Source organism: Dermacentor albipictus, chromosome 2, assembly GCF_038994185.2.
Source record: "Dermacentor albipictus isolate Rhodes 1998 colony chromosome 2, USDA_Dalb.pri_finalv2, whole genome shotgun sequence".
Classification (NCBI taxonomy): domain Eukaryota; kingdom Metazoa; phylum Arthropoda; class Arachnida; order Ixodida; family Ixodidae; genus Dermacentor; species Dermacentor albipictus.
In genome coordinates, this window is record NC_091822.1 from 49,994,857 (window position 1) to 50,007,370 (window position 12,514).

The window sequence follows — 12,514 nt, forward strand, 5'->3', positions numbered from 1 at the left end:
GACCGCACCAGGCATACGGCCTGTGAAGGACTGGGTTGGGCAGAGAGCATTTGACACATTCTAAGTGAACAAGTACCTTTGATGAGTTTATAGCGCACGATACCAGTCAACGAAAAACCACCCGATGTTAGTGATGCAGCTGAGATATGAGGACACCTAAAGTGTATCCGATAATGAGACGACACGTAATGCGCACACCATATGCGCGGCCTCGGTTCATCTCACAAACTCTGCGTTGTCAGCGACAAACATTACGAGTATCTGTGCTGTTAGCTTGATGCCTGTTTTGAGTCCATGTCTCGCTAAAGTTGGGATTCACAACCTCTATTATCGCAATTGTATCGACGTTTTGCTTTCCTTATCTACTGTCGCAAACTGTGAAGATTATCTTGGGATTGGCAAAAGCGATTACAGGGGTGATATAATTTGGTAAGAAAATGACGAGGTATACACTATGTATATATTTAGGTCTACGAAAAGTCTTCAAAGCAATCTCAGTAGTAAACAACCCCGGTGGCTTATATGTAACCTAGCTCCTCGTTGTCCGCCGATACCTCCAAATGATTAGAGCCTACATGGGTTCTGTCGAAATTAACGACTTTTTCCTATAGTCAGTCATAGACTGCAAGTACACCTGAAGCAATCAGGCTTTTACAGTATCGGCTGTTTTTTTTTAATTTTATCTCATGCCTTATGACATTCTGTATTCGGGCTGCTCGCTCAAGTTAACATGACTTTTCGTGACGTTCCACTCTATAGCATTCACCAGGGGTTATATAGGAAACCGTGGAGAATAATGCCACCTGCATAGTGTATATTCAGCCTTCGTGTGCTTCTGAAGTAAAAGTTACCGTCGAGAATGCAGCCAAGACTAGAGCGCCTCAGAGGTTACGTGTAGAAAAGGAGTACAATCCTGGATAAGACTCTGCAAGCAGACCCTTAAGCACCTAATTATGTGGTAAACTAATAATTAGGAACCGCCTAACTTAATGACAAAGTTGAAATGGCGATCTTTATAAATTATCTCTGCGGACATTCTATAAGCTGGCATTACGCCAAAGAATTAGGCAACCGAAAGACGCTTGTTTATAGACGGCGTATACAACGAAAAATATACAGAGAGACAATAACTTTTCACAAGAGGAAATGTATAGACTGGGAATAGAAAAAGAAAAATGCACCTTATCAATTTTTTTCCGTGGACAATCTATAAACCGGGAGTAGGGAAAAGGAATGAACACCTTATGGTCTCTCGACTATAGACATATATAGACAGAGGATTAACAAGAATGAATAGAAAGTCTGTCGACTTTTCTGTATAGGTAGTCTATACAAAAAGAAACAAATGTCTTATCGACTTTTTTCTATGGACCGACACTACAATGGGAGTAGAAAAAAAAGAAACAGAACCTTATCACTTTTTGTCAACAAGCACTCTGTAGATTTCGTATTCTGCAAAGAATAAATCTATAGAAAGGCAAAGTCGTCTACATGAAGTCTGCAGACACTCTATAGACAGTGTAAACTCATTTTTGTAAGGAATATGTGCTTGTGACCAAGTACAATATTTGGTTCAGCAAAATTTTAGACTGGGTGAGTAAGAGAGGACGTGAACATAAACATAGACGCACACGTAATAAACGGTAAATAAATAGCTTGCCTTCATTGCAACAATACTTTTTATGCAGGCCTCATTTTAAGGAGTTGAACTTACTATACACGCTTAACCACACTTTATTGAAGCGAATATATATATTTGGCTCTTCCTGTGTTGTTGGCTTTCGTCGTTACCTCCCTTGATGTATTCATGGATACATAAACACTACTTCGGCGGCTGGGTATGCGCTTACTGCTGCCTTGCCGAGTAGACTACTTGGATCACCGGATATGTGCCTATTCTTGGCCAATAGCCTAGAATAGATGCGCCAGTATTGCGGCACAAGCAGCTTGAAATGACAACTTCACCGCTGAGTATGCGCCACCGCGGGTATGCGCGCAATCAACCCAGAAAGACTGGGCCACGGTAGAGCGATGGGTAGGAAGATATAATTGAATAAAATATTTCTCGCTTCCCCGGTGTTTGGCGGTCGTTGTCGTTTCCTCGCCCAGTAGGTAACATGATCACTAAAAAACGCTGCGTCTACGTCACCATTTTGAGTGAACGTTTCGCAGTGGGAGCTTGTCATGGGACGCCAATCGCATTGTAACCGCCGAGGAAGTGGGCGTTTCGCTCAACGCGCACGTACACTTGATGCCGCGAGACGCAAACGTACACTTACGCGCAAACGAGGGCAGCCAGCAATCTTTGCAACCGGGAGGCGCGAAGAGCACCGCTGCAAGATATAGGCGTTCTCCTTCAGCGCCAAGATGCAAAATACACATCCGCAAAGACGCCTAGTCGATGAGAGAGAAGCGATTTACTCAAACTGCTCGTGCACTCTTTTGATAAGAATGTGCGGCCACGTCAGCGCGAACATTGATGTACGTATGCACAAACATTGTACAAACCTTCACTTCTCACAGACGCCAACATGTGCCTTGTATTTGTATAGTTTTTAAAACGAAAGCTTTACTTGAAGCAAACTTGCGATTTCACTGTGGCGGTGCTCCGAGTGGTCACATGACGTCACAACGCGCTTCCTCCCCGCGGATATTTCTCTCTCGCTGCCTAGTCACTACTGCGCGTGCGCTAATAGTAGCACCGAGCCACAGGTGTTCCGCCACTGCGCAGCACCGCGCCTTTCATACGCTGCCGTTTGGTATGACGTAACCACGCGTTCCTCGTCATTGCGCTCGCCTCTGCTCGCATCGCCAGCTGTGTCGCACGCCTGATAACATGGTCCAGGATTGAAAAGGAGAGCTCGCGTGCGCCGCAGCCACAGCTGAGGAGGCAGTATGGACGGCGACAATTCTGATAAGCAGCAGGAGGCCTAGAAGAGGAAGAGGAAACGAATCGCCCAGGAAACAGACGGACAGCGCGCCGAACGACTGGCTAAACGCCGCAACATAGCTAGACAACCAGACTAACCTGGACTTGCAATCAAGATTTACCAAGGCTAACTGTGCTATGCCTTAGCTTTCGCAACGTATATCCTGGCGTAGCCGAGCTAAGCCACTGCCAATTTTTTTCTTCCATATGCCCATCAGAAACGTGACTAATTCAACTGATGCCAGATTTCTTCCTCTTTTGATTCTGACTACACTTCTGGATAAATCTATTATTGAATTACTTATCACTGTCCTTTATATTTTTGCATAAGTTGAGAAGCAGTTAGCAAACGTAAACAGTTAGTCAAACCTTTGTTTAGTAAGATACATTTTAGTGATCATAGGCGCTATAACGTAAACCGAGTCTCTTCTATTTCTATTCCATTTACTTCAATACCCCTTCGTGAATGATCAAAGATTTTTCGAAGCACACCGACTTCGACTGTTTCTCACGAGACGTAACGACTACCATGAAAGCTCCCCATCTCGGTATGACCTGCACACACTAAATATGCATGGTTAGGCCAAACATAGAGACAGAGAGAGAGAGAGAAGGAACTTTATTAATGAATGGTCCGGCAGTTTCGCTGTGGTGGCCTCAGGTGGCGGCTCGAGGTCCTTGGACTCGGGCAGCATCTTTGGCTTGCAGGACGGCCCAGAGCTGGTCTGCCAACTCTGAACTTTTGAGAGCCGCCTCCCAGCGGCGGCGACGCCGATGGAAAAGGTCCCAGGCGGCCCCCGCAGCCGGGGCAGCGTCGGGGAGAAGCGAGCTCGATGCTTCCGGTACTGTGGTAACGGCCGCGATTACGGACGCGTCGCGAACAGATGTGGTCCCATTACTGTGGTTGCCGGCACATTCCCAGAGCATGTGTCGCAGCGTTGCTCGCTGTCCGCAAGCTTTACAGGCATCTCTTGGATATAAACCCGGGTAGCAGTGATGTAGGACCGTAGGGCTAGGGTAGGTGTGTGTCTGGAGCAAGCGTAGAGTTACCGCCTCATTTCTGTTTCACTTGTCGTGTGGTGGCGGGAGTGTGCGTCTTTGGAGTCTGTAGTGTTGGGTGAAGTCTCTGAACGTGGTCAGGCGATCGCCCCACGCCCATTGTGATTATTGTTGCCGCATTTCTGTTGTAGTGTCCCGATCAGGCAGATCCGATGCCCCGCTCTCGGGGGCGGGGGCGGCAGCCACATAATCTGCGGCGGCTCGGCGTGTGAGACCTCGAGCCGTGGCGTGGGCCGTCTCTGGACCCCGGCACACACATCGGTGTGTGCCGGGGTCCAGAGGAGGAAGACAGTAGAATTTTGGGGATGCGAGGGCGATGACGAGTCGCCGTCATCACAAATTTGGAGTATGCGCGCCGCTTCCAGCTAGACGCGACCACGCGCGAAGCCGCGGATTACCGCCTGAGAGTCGCTGATCACGATGGCAGCGCTAGGCACCGTGGCCAGTGCTGGGACTATTGCGGCTTCTTCGGCCGTCTCCGTGTGTCCCGTGGTCACCGTGGCGTTCTCGAGGCATTTACCCGTGCGGTCTACAACCGCGATCGCGTGTGCGCTTCTCTCTCCTCCATATCGCGCAGCGTCTACGTACACCGCCTCGCTGCTGTTGCCAACTTCTTCTGAAAGTCTCTTGCTCGTTTGTTGCGTCTCGCGGCCTGGTGCGTCGGGTACATGTTCTTGGGAAGCGGCGGGATGATCAGGAGGTCGCGGATCGAGGCCTGACCCGCCATCTCTTCTCCATGCTGAGTGTGGTACGCGATGCCGAGTGACTCGAGGATGCATCGACCTGTCTTTGAATTATATAATCGTACGTATTGCGCAATGTCGTGCGCCTCGATTAACTCATCAAGTGAGTTGTGAAGCCCGAGCTCCAGAAACTTGTCGGTGCTCGCGTTGAGTGGAACGCCGACCGCCCTCTTAAAAGCCTTTCTTATAATGCATTCGACCTTGTTTTTTTCGCACCCTATCCACTTAAGATAGGGGGCAACATACGTTATGCGGCTTATCGCGTACGCCTGCACGAGACGGATCGCGCAGTCTTCACGCATAACATTGCGTCTATTCGTGATGCGATTTATGAGTCGGATTGTGTCATCTACCGAGCGACGAAGTCTTCGCAGCGTTTCTCTGTTATGGCCATTTGCCTGCAGGTGTAACCCCAGGATTCTAATTTTGTCTACGTGCGGTACGGGAGTACCATCTGCTAATAAAATACGTATTTTGGAGTATTCCCGTTCGTCGCGCAGGGGTTTACGACATCTCCTTGTGGGTTTGTAGATTAACAGTCAGGGCTTGGGAACCGAGCGCTCGAGGCCCGTTCCACGCAAGTAATTCTGGACCACATCTACTCCTGCCTGTAGCGTTCGCTCGACGTGACCGTCACATCCTCCCCCTGGAACCCAGAGGGTGATGTCATCCGGGTATAGACTGCGACGCAATCCTTCTACTTTTGTTAATTTCTCGGGTAGACCGAGTAGAAGTAAATTAAAGAGTAATGGTGTTATGACGGATCCTTGCGGCGCGCCGGACAGACGCGTCTCAAATTCCGGCGATTCCTCGTCGCCAACGACGATGCATGCATGCCTGCACGCGAGGAAATCTCTAACGTAAGTATACGTTCTTTGGCTTAGTCCTAATGTTCTTATTCTTTTTAAGATTGCTTCGTGTTTAACGTTGTCAAAGGCCTTTTTAATATCTCGGCCGAGGATTGCCTTATTGGAGCTGGTAGTGTCGTCTATGATCTGGTATTTAAGCTGGAGCAACAAGTCCTGTGAGGAGAGGTTGCGGCGGAATCCTAGCATGGTGTTTAGGAACGCGTCATGGTCTTCAAGAAAGTCGGTCACGCGGGTGAGAACTGCGTGTTCCATGACTTTGCCGACGCAAGACGTAAGCGAAATCGGTCTTAGATTATCGAGCGTAACTTGCTGGCCGGGTTTTGAACTCATGATAACGCGGGCCCGTTCCCACGCTTCGGGAAGGGAGCCCCATCGACGTAGGTCGCGAGGCGGGAGATAGAAAAAAAACCTTTTCCATCGGGTTCTGCAGCCTTGACACTATGTTTTCAAGCCACGCCTAGTCTGCCTGTCTTTCATGCGGCATCACAAAACCACAGAAACTCCTCGCGTCAGTTGGAAATGCAGGTACTAAATACGCATCAAAGAATTTGAAGGACGCTTAAGCTACGCCTAGAACGCGATAGCATTCAAGGATCCTTGCCTTCTTCTCACGCTTGCCGGCAACTGCAGCTTATCTAACCATAATGTTTAGAGGGAAACGTTGGCGGTGTACGCTATGCACGAAGGCGAGTTGTGTGGTAGAAACACTGCCTCCTGCGTGGGCCGCGATACGGCGGAGGCGAGTGCCATTTGTAGAGGTTGCAAGGAACTGGGCGCGCCGCTCCGTGGCCTCCGAGATGCGCGCGCAAATCTGGGAAGCCATGGCTGGTCTATGTATGATAGAAAAGCTAGAAAGGAGGTTATACTTGAGTATTAGCGCATCAGGATTATGTTTTCTCGTATATTCAAATTACAGTCCAACGTTATCATCTCTGCAGGTTGTGTGTAATTCATACTTCACGATTTCTCTGACGTATTTTACTTGGAGAAATTCAATTACTTCAGCAACTTCCTTGCTCTACACCGAGCGTCTGCGTAGTTCGGTATGCGTAATTGAGTTTGCATGATTCGGAATGACGTTCGCCGAAACGAAGCAGAACGCTGGACGCGGGTCGGCGACGCCGAATTGTTTGCGATATGAAGCCCTTAACGCTTTGGCGTAAATATGCCGATCAAAGGAAACTTCCCCGTGCTGAAAGGAATAGAGGATGGCTTTTCATGGACCCCTCCAGCGCTGTGCAGTCACAGATGGCGGCGAGAAATGATTTCTTTGCCTACAATAACAACATTGGGTGGCAGTGTAACGTTCCCAGGTCCTCGCAGCCCGCACGCGACATCACTCCGCCAAGTGCTCTTTACTAAGGATCTGTGCTGGTGGCATTTCTAACGCCCTGCTGCGCGCAGCCGAATTTAATTACTTAATTTAATTATGGGGTCTTGCGTGCCGAAACCTCGACTTCACTATGAGGCACGCCGTAGTGGGGGACGCCGGAAACTTTTTCAACCTGTGGTTCTTTAACGGGCACCCAAATCGTACACGGCTGTTCTCGCATTTCGCCCCATCGAAATGCCCGCCGCCGTGGGCGCTGGGATTTAATGCCGGGAGCTCAATCATGCCGCCGCACTCATCGGCGAACCGAGACAAGCTATGCAATAGGAAACGGTGCAATTGGAGCAGCAGACGCCACTCTCCCCATCCGGTTATTTACTTTCACTGTGCTAGCTCGGTCCCACTGACATTGCCTCCCCTTGTGAGCGCTCCTTACCGCTCATCAACCAAATAGATAAGGAAAACCTGTAGCGGTAGGCAATACTATATTCGCTCTAAAGCCAAACAAAAGTCACTTTCAAAAAAGAACTGCGTTTGACGGGGCTGTTTAAACAACCTTGAGGGTCACCATCCGTGCTTCTCTCGGTGATTGCTGCAAGACAAAGGCAGATGAAGGAATGAGCGCGCGTTGATGCCGGTTATCTCGCTCAATGCGTATCACGTTCCCACGTAACACTTTCACCAAGGTGAACGAGAGTGTGTTTTATGATAGAGCTGATAAGCGGCAAATAGCAATCTCAAATATCTCAGCGCACTACAGCGGGAGAAAAGCATTCCTCGACTTATTGACCTTGCGGATTGCGGAGCTTCAACCATGCCACAGAAACTTTTGACTTACGCGTTCATTATAACGTTTTTAAAATGCAACTTTTTAGTAAGCTTATTCGTCGGTGTAATTTGGAATGCGGTTATGAGCGCCTGCCTTACAACCTGATTTCTATGGTAGCGTTGCTCTGTGCCCAGGCACTTCTTTTTGAAATATTTAACTTCACTAAAATAGAAACTTCCCTCAAGCTTGTTTCTCTGTGTGAAAATGGCAACGATAGGATACGTTTGGCCCTAGGCCGTACATCAGTTTTTTTGTAAGGTGTTTCACGCGATATTCTGTTTATTCGTTCTAGAAGAAAAATGAGACCACCGATAACGTTTAACTGAATTACAAGTTGCGCTATTGGAGGTACATTCATCTTTAAGCACAGCACGAATAGGAACAAGCATGTTAAGACACAAGCGATGGCACAAGAGCACTATGAAAACAGTAAAGCCATTGTGTTCGTGGAAGAGTTTTCCCATCACTTCTATTTTTATTAATGTGAAGCCTACCTTCCGAGCCCTCCCGGATTTTCCTGAGCATGGATGCTGCTGTCTTTTCATGTAGCGCGCACGCACGCACGCACGCACGCACCCACACACACCCGCGCACACACACACACACGCACACACACACACACACACATGAACACACACACACACATACACACACATACACACGCACACACACACAAACTGAATTATGTAACCGACACAGCGATCGAGCCTCTACACCGTAGATGCCGCAGCAAAATGGAAAAATCTACATAATTTCCTTAACCGCTTCCCTAAAGCTCCCTTCGCATCGATTCCGCAATGCCCGTTGGATTTCCATAATCTACTTTACTCGGGTTTTTTGCGCAGAGAACTTATAATACAAATAAATAAATTTGGCAGCCGTATCCCTATTTGTGCGCTACGTAGTGAGAAATATTGTTTTGTTGAATTTTATTGGTAGTGCAAGGGCACTCTCGAGGCGTGCTAATTCTCTGAAGCGAAACGTACAACGCAAATTGTGCAGATGAAACGTTTATATCGCATTGCATTCTTAGAGATAATGAATACAGTGATTGAGGTTCGTGAGGCCAGGGGCTCAACAGACAGTGCGGAAGACGTGGCGAACAGACATTGCTTTTATGTGTTATTTATCAGGGCGCGCATCGCATTTGGAAACGCACACTTAAAAACAAGGGCACGACAAACACTTGAACAAGTCTAGAGGCGGCTTCGCGGAGCGCGCCTAAATGTCCGTGGCCATGCGATAGAGGTCGCCGGCTTGAAGCGCCCGTTGCCGCTCGTCCGGCGACTCACCCACGACAAGGTCACCAAGGTTTGCCGACTGACCGTGGCCGGGACGTCAGGCGAACCAGTCGCGAATCAGGCCCCGCGGGTGCGGAAGAAGCTCACCGCTCGGGCTCGTGGAGCGTGACTGGCCGTTGGCGGTGAGTTCCGCTGGCTCCGGTCTGGGTGCAGGGTCATCAGCATGGCTGGCAGCCGCGTGAGCTGCAGCGCTGTCTGGTTGCGACGGCGTACCTCGGGCGGGACGGCTGGCAAGGTCAACCGGGCGGACCGTCAGCAGCCGGAGCCGTTCCCTGGCTCCGATGACTCCCGGACGGCTGCCCGACGGGACCGTTACCCGCTTGTGTGTGGGCTGACCTGGTTGCGTTCCATGAACACGCAGGCGACCGGGTCCGAGCTCCTTCTGCCGAGCCCTCCGAAATCCAATCGCGGCACGAGCTCTCTTCTCGCGTGCCACGACGCAGCGCGTCATCACACACCATTTCTTTCTGCACTGCGTCCGTCCCGCGCACTCGGCTCCACTCGCCACAATATGTAATGTTTTAGAAATTCGCCCTATTGAAACATGTACAACTATACATACGTACATCACCTGACATAATTAGTCAATGTCCATTGATTCACTCACTGTGGCTTCGAGCGCGTCTTGCCGGTGGTATCCCCTGTGGCTTCACTGGTAGAATTACCTGTCGGGAGGGAGGATGGAGGAACTAAGCCAATCATTGGTCACTGCCGATGTCAGTGCGCAATAGGAGAAGAAGCCACGTGCTCAATGCCTAAAATCTCGGAGCGGGTGTGTCAAGCAATAAGTGATTGCATTTTGTTTCACTGGCGCTCTACCATGTCCGAAGGTCACATTGAGCGCTGCATAGTGTTTGATAACAGCTGTTCGCTTCAAATGAACTGCCACAGAACACATGCCAAACCAATTTAATCTAACACGCCGAGTTAGACTAAACTGCCTTCGAGATTGGCCCAAGAAAACGGTCAGATACCTGGAAAGAAAACAAACAAAACGGCATACAGTAGAGTAGTATGCGTCGTAGCAAAAGAAACTCCACTCACATGGACCCCCGTTTAGTTTCTAGTTGCGATTCCTTAATATCTGCACAGCTTATTGGGTGAAGCTGAGAGTAATTACTACCATCGCGTCAATTACATTCTGACAGGCCACTCAAAGATCGAAGCTCGCGTAGCCATGGTCCACTCTTGAGAGCATGCGATCGGCTAGCCACCTCCTGTGTGCTGCAAGACTGGGCTCCTTTGGTGTGACGCGGCAAAACTTAATCTTTTGTTGCTAATGAGAAGCTACAGCACTTCTTTTTTTTACTGTTCCCGTGTAGACTATTTTTTCTTTGTCCCCTGATACAGGCAATCATTTCTTCACTAAAATGCATCTCATCCGAGCAAATGTTCGAGCTCTTGGGCAGCCACATAGCGAAGAAAATGAAATCGGAGTCCTAACGAGCATCGCGGTATCTGTGTGAAGCGCGTTAAAAAAGAACAGTTCTCGCCCTTTGATTTCCACGATGTTGAAGTGCCAACTAGTCCAAATCGCTGCCTTGATCCAATGAGGCGATGCTTCCGCGATGTGCTTAATAAAAATATTGTACGACTAATTCACAGCGTATAATCGCTTTCGATCCCATGCAATCTCATGGCACGTTCGTATTTGTGCGCAGTACATGTTAAAACATTATAAGTCTGGGAAAACACGGGGAATGCGCGCGATGGAAATTCAAGACGACGAGAAAAACGAGAATAATATGAAAGTAGGAGCCAACGTTTCGACAAGTGGACTTATCTTCTTCAAGAAGACCAAGTCCACTTGTCGAAACGTTGGCTCCTGCTTTCACCTTGTTCTCGTTTTGCTCATCAAGATTATAATTCTGTAAAATTCACGTATCTGCCCTGCTCCAATCACAAGCTGTGCCGCTGAAGTACCAACCTCTAGGCTGTACTAACCTGTTTTCAATGTGGGTCGTTAACAGCAGTATAAAATGTCTCACAATTTTTGTGTCGCTTCATGAACGCTGACACTGGTGAGACGGCTTTGCTTTCAGGTTAAATCGAATTCTCGGGACTTACGTGCCAAAACCATGATCTGGTTTTTGAGGCCCGCCGTAGTAGAATATGTTTTGACCACCTGGGGGAGGGGGGGGGTAGATTTTAAGGTGCACCTACGTCTATGTACACGGGAGTTTTCGCATTTCGCCCCTTCTATATGCGGCCGCCGCTGCCGTCATTCGATACCGCACGCTGGTGCTTAGCAACCCAACACCATAGCTACCCAGCAACCAAGGCAGGTTTTCAGCAACTTGCAGTGATGCCGCAACCACATCGTATATCAGTTGAACTGACATTCATGGATTTCCTGGTTTATTTAGTTTCCTGGCCTGCCGCCGGTAAATACTAAAGGGTTAACAATGGGAAAGATGAAAAAGATAACAATTCCCGGCCTTTGCATATTTGAGTTTGCGGATGCCTGCACTGTCGCAGTGTCCGCGTAGGCGAACTGCTAGAAATGCTAATGGCGAGACGCAGTATGGCAGCAACGTAAAGCAAGTGGACTCCGCCCTGAAGCCACACCCTCTCGGGCGAACGTTAACGTTAAATGTGCTGAACGAATGCCTACTGCGTAGCGGCCCTCACTGATAACATTTCCGCTGGTGTAATAGACCAGTCGACCATTCTTTGAGCGCGGTGTCCTTGTGAGCGGAGCTGAATAACAAAAAGAAAGTAACCGGACAAATCGCGTTGTAAAACACGCTGTGACGTTTCGAAAAAAGGGTGCTTGTTTGGGAGTTGTTTTGATGAGGAACCTGGGTGACGAAACACCCAGACAACAAAAGCGGGTGGAGCTGTCTGGTATAAGAAAAGCCATCGCGTGCAACATGTGCCAAGTCACTCTAAAAGCAAGCTGTTCGTGTTGCTAGACCCAAAGAGAGTCTTGTCACAGTTTGGTAGCCGAAGAAATATGTGGCAAGTTAACGTTTTGTTAGATTCATCTTAAGGTGACCTTGACAGATCACGTGCTAGCGTGTATTGGTGAGCTATCAATAGCACGTGATCGCTAGCACGCGCGTACGCCCATGCGTGATCTCGGTTGAGTGAGGTTTCATTTCGTATTGATTGAGTGTCCCTGTAATGGGGAAATACTGAGCAGCATATTCTTAGAGAGATTTGTGAAGGTTCTGAGAAAAAAATTCTAATGAGTTTCGGGTTTCTCTTGTGTGTGTGTGTGTGTTTGTTTGTGTGTGCGTGTGTGTGTGTGTGTTAGCGCTCGCCATCATTTTCTTTTGTTTAGCTCGCTATGTGGCACTCGAACGTAGGATATATATAATTGCCTCAAACAAAAGATGAGGAGGAATGCTTTAAATTCACGTTTACATTGTTCTTACTTTCACCAAACAACAATGAGGCAACGGGATGAGGTGTCCAACCAAACGGTGGGTGCTACAACCACAAAGGAAGG

The 12,514-nt window shown here is 48.6% G+C and overlaps 1 protein-coding gene and 1 long non-coding RNA gene across 4 annotated transcripts in view; one reads left to right on the forward strand and one right to left on the reverse strand.

Moving 5' to 3' along the window:
• The window catches only part of LOC135904272 (monocarboxylate transporter 9-like), a 78,862-nt gene that overhangs the window by 28,243 nt on the left and 38,105 nt on the right, over positions 1 to 12,514 (forward strand). The window lies entirely within an intron of this gene.
• Positions 7,399 to 12,514, reverse strand: part of LOC135904273 (uncharacterized) — a 111,373-nt gene continuing 106,257 nt past the window's right edge. The window contains exons 5-6 of one of the 2 annotated variants that reach the window (XR_010565075.1): positions 9,052 to 9,725; positions 7,399 to 7,522 (exon numbers count right to left, since the gene is read on the reverse strand). This is a non-coding gene — a long non-coding RNA (uncharacterized lncRNA). Of the gene's footprint in view, positions 7,523 to 8,184; positions 9,726 to 12,514 lie in introns of those variants that run through there. The other variant, XR_010565074.1, reaches the window with a different exon arrangement.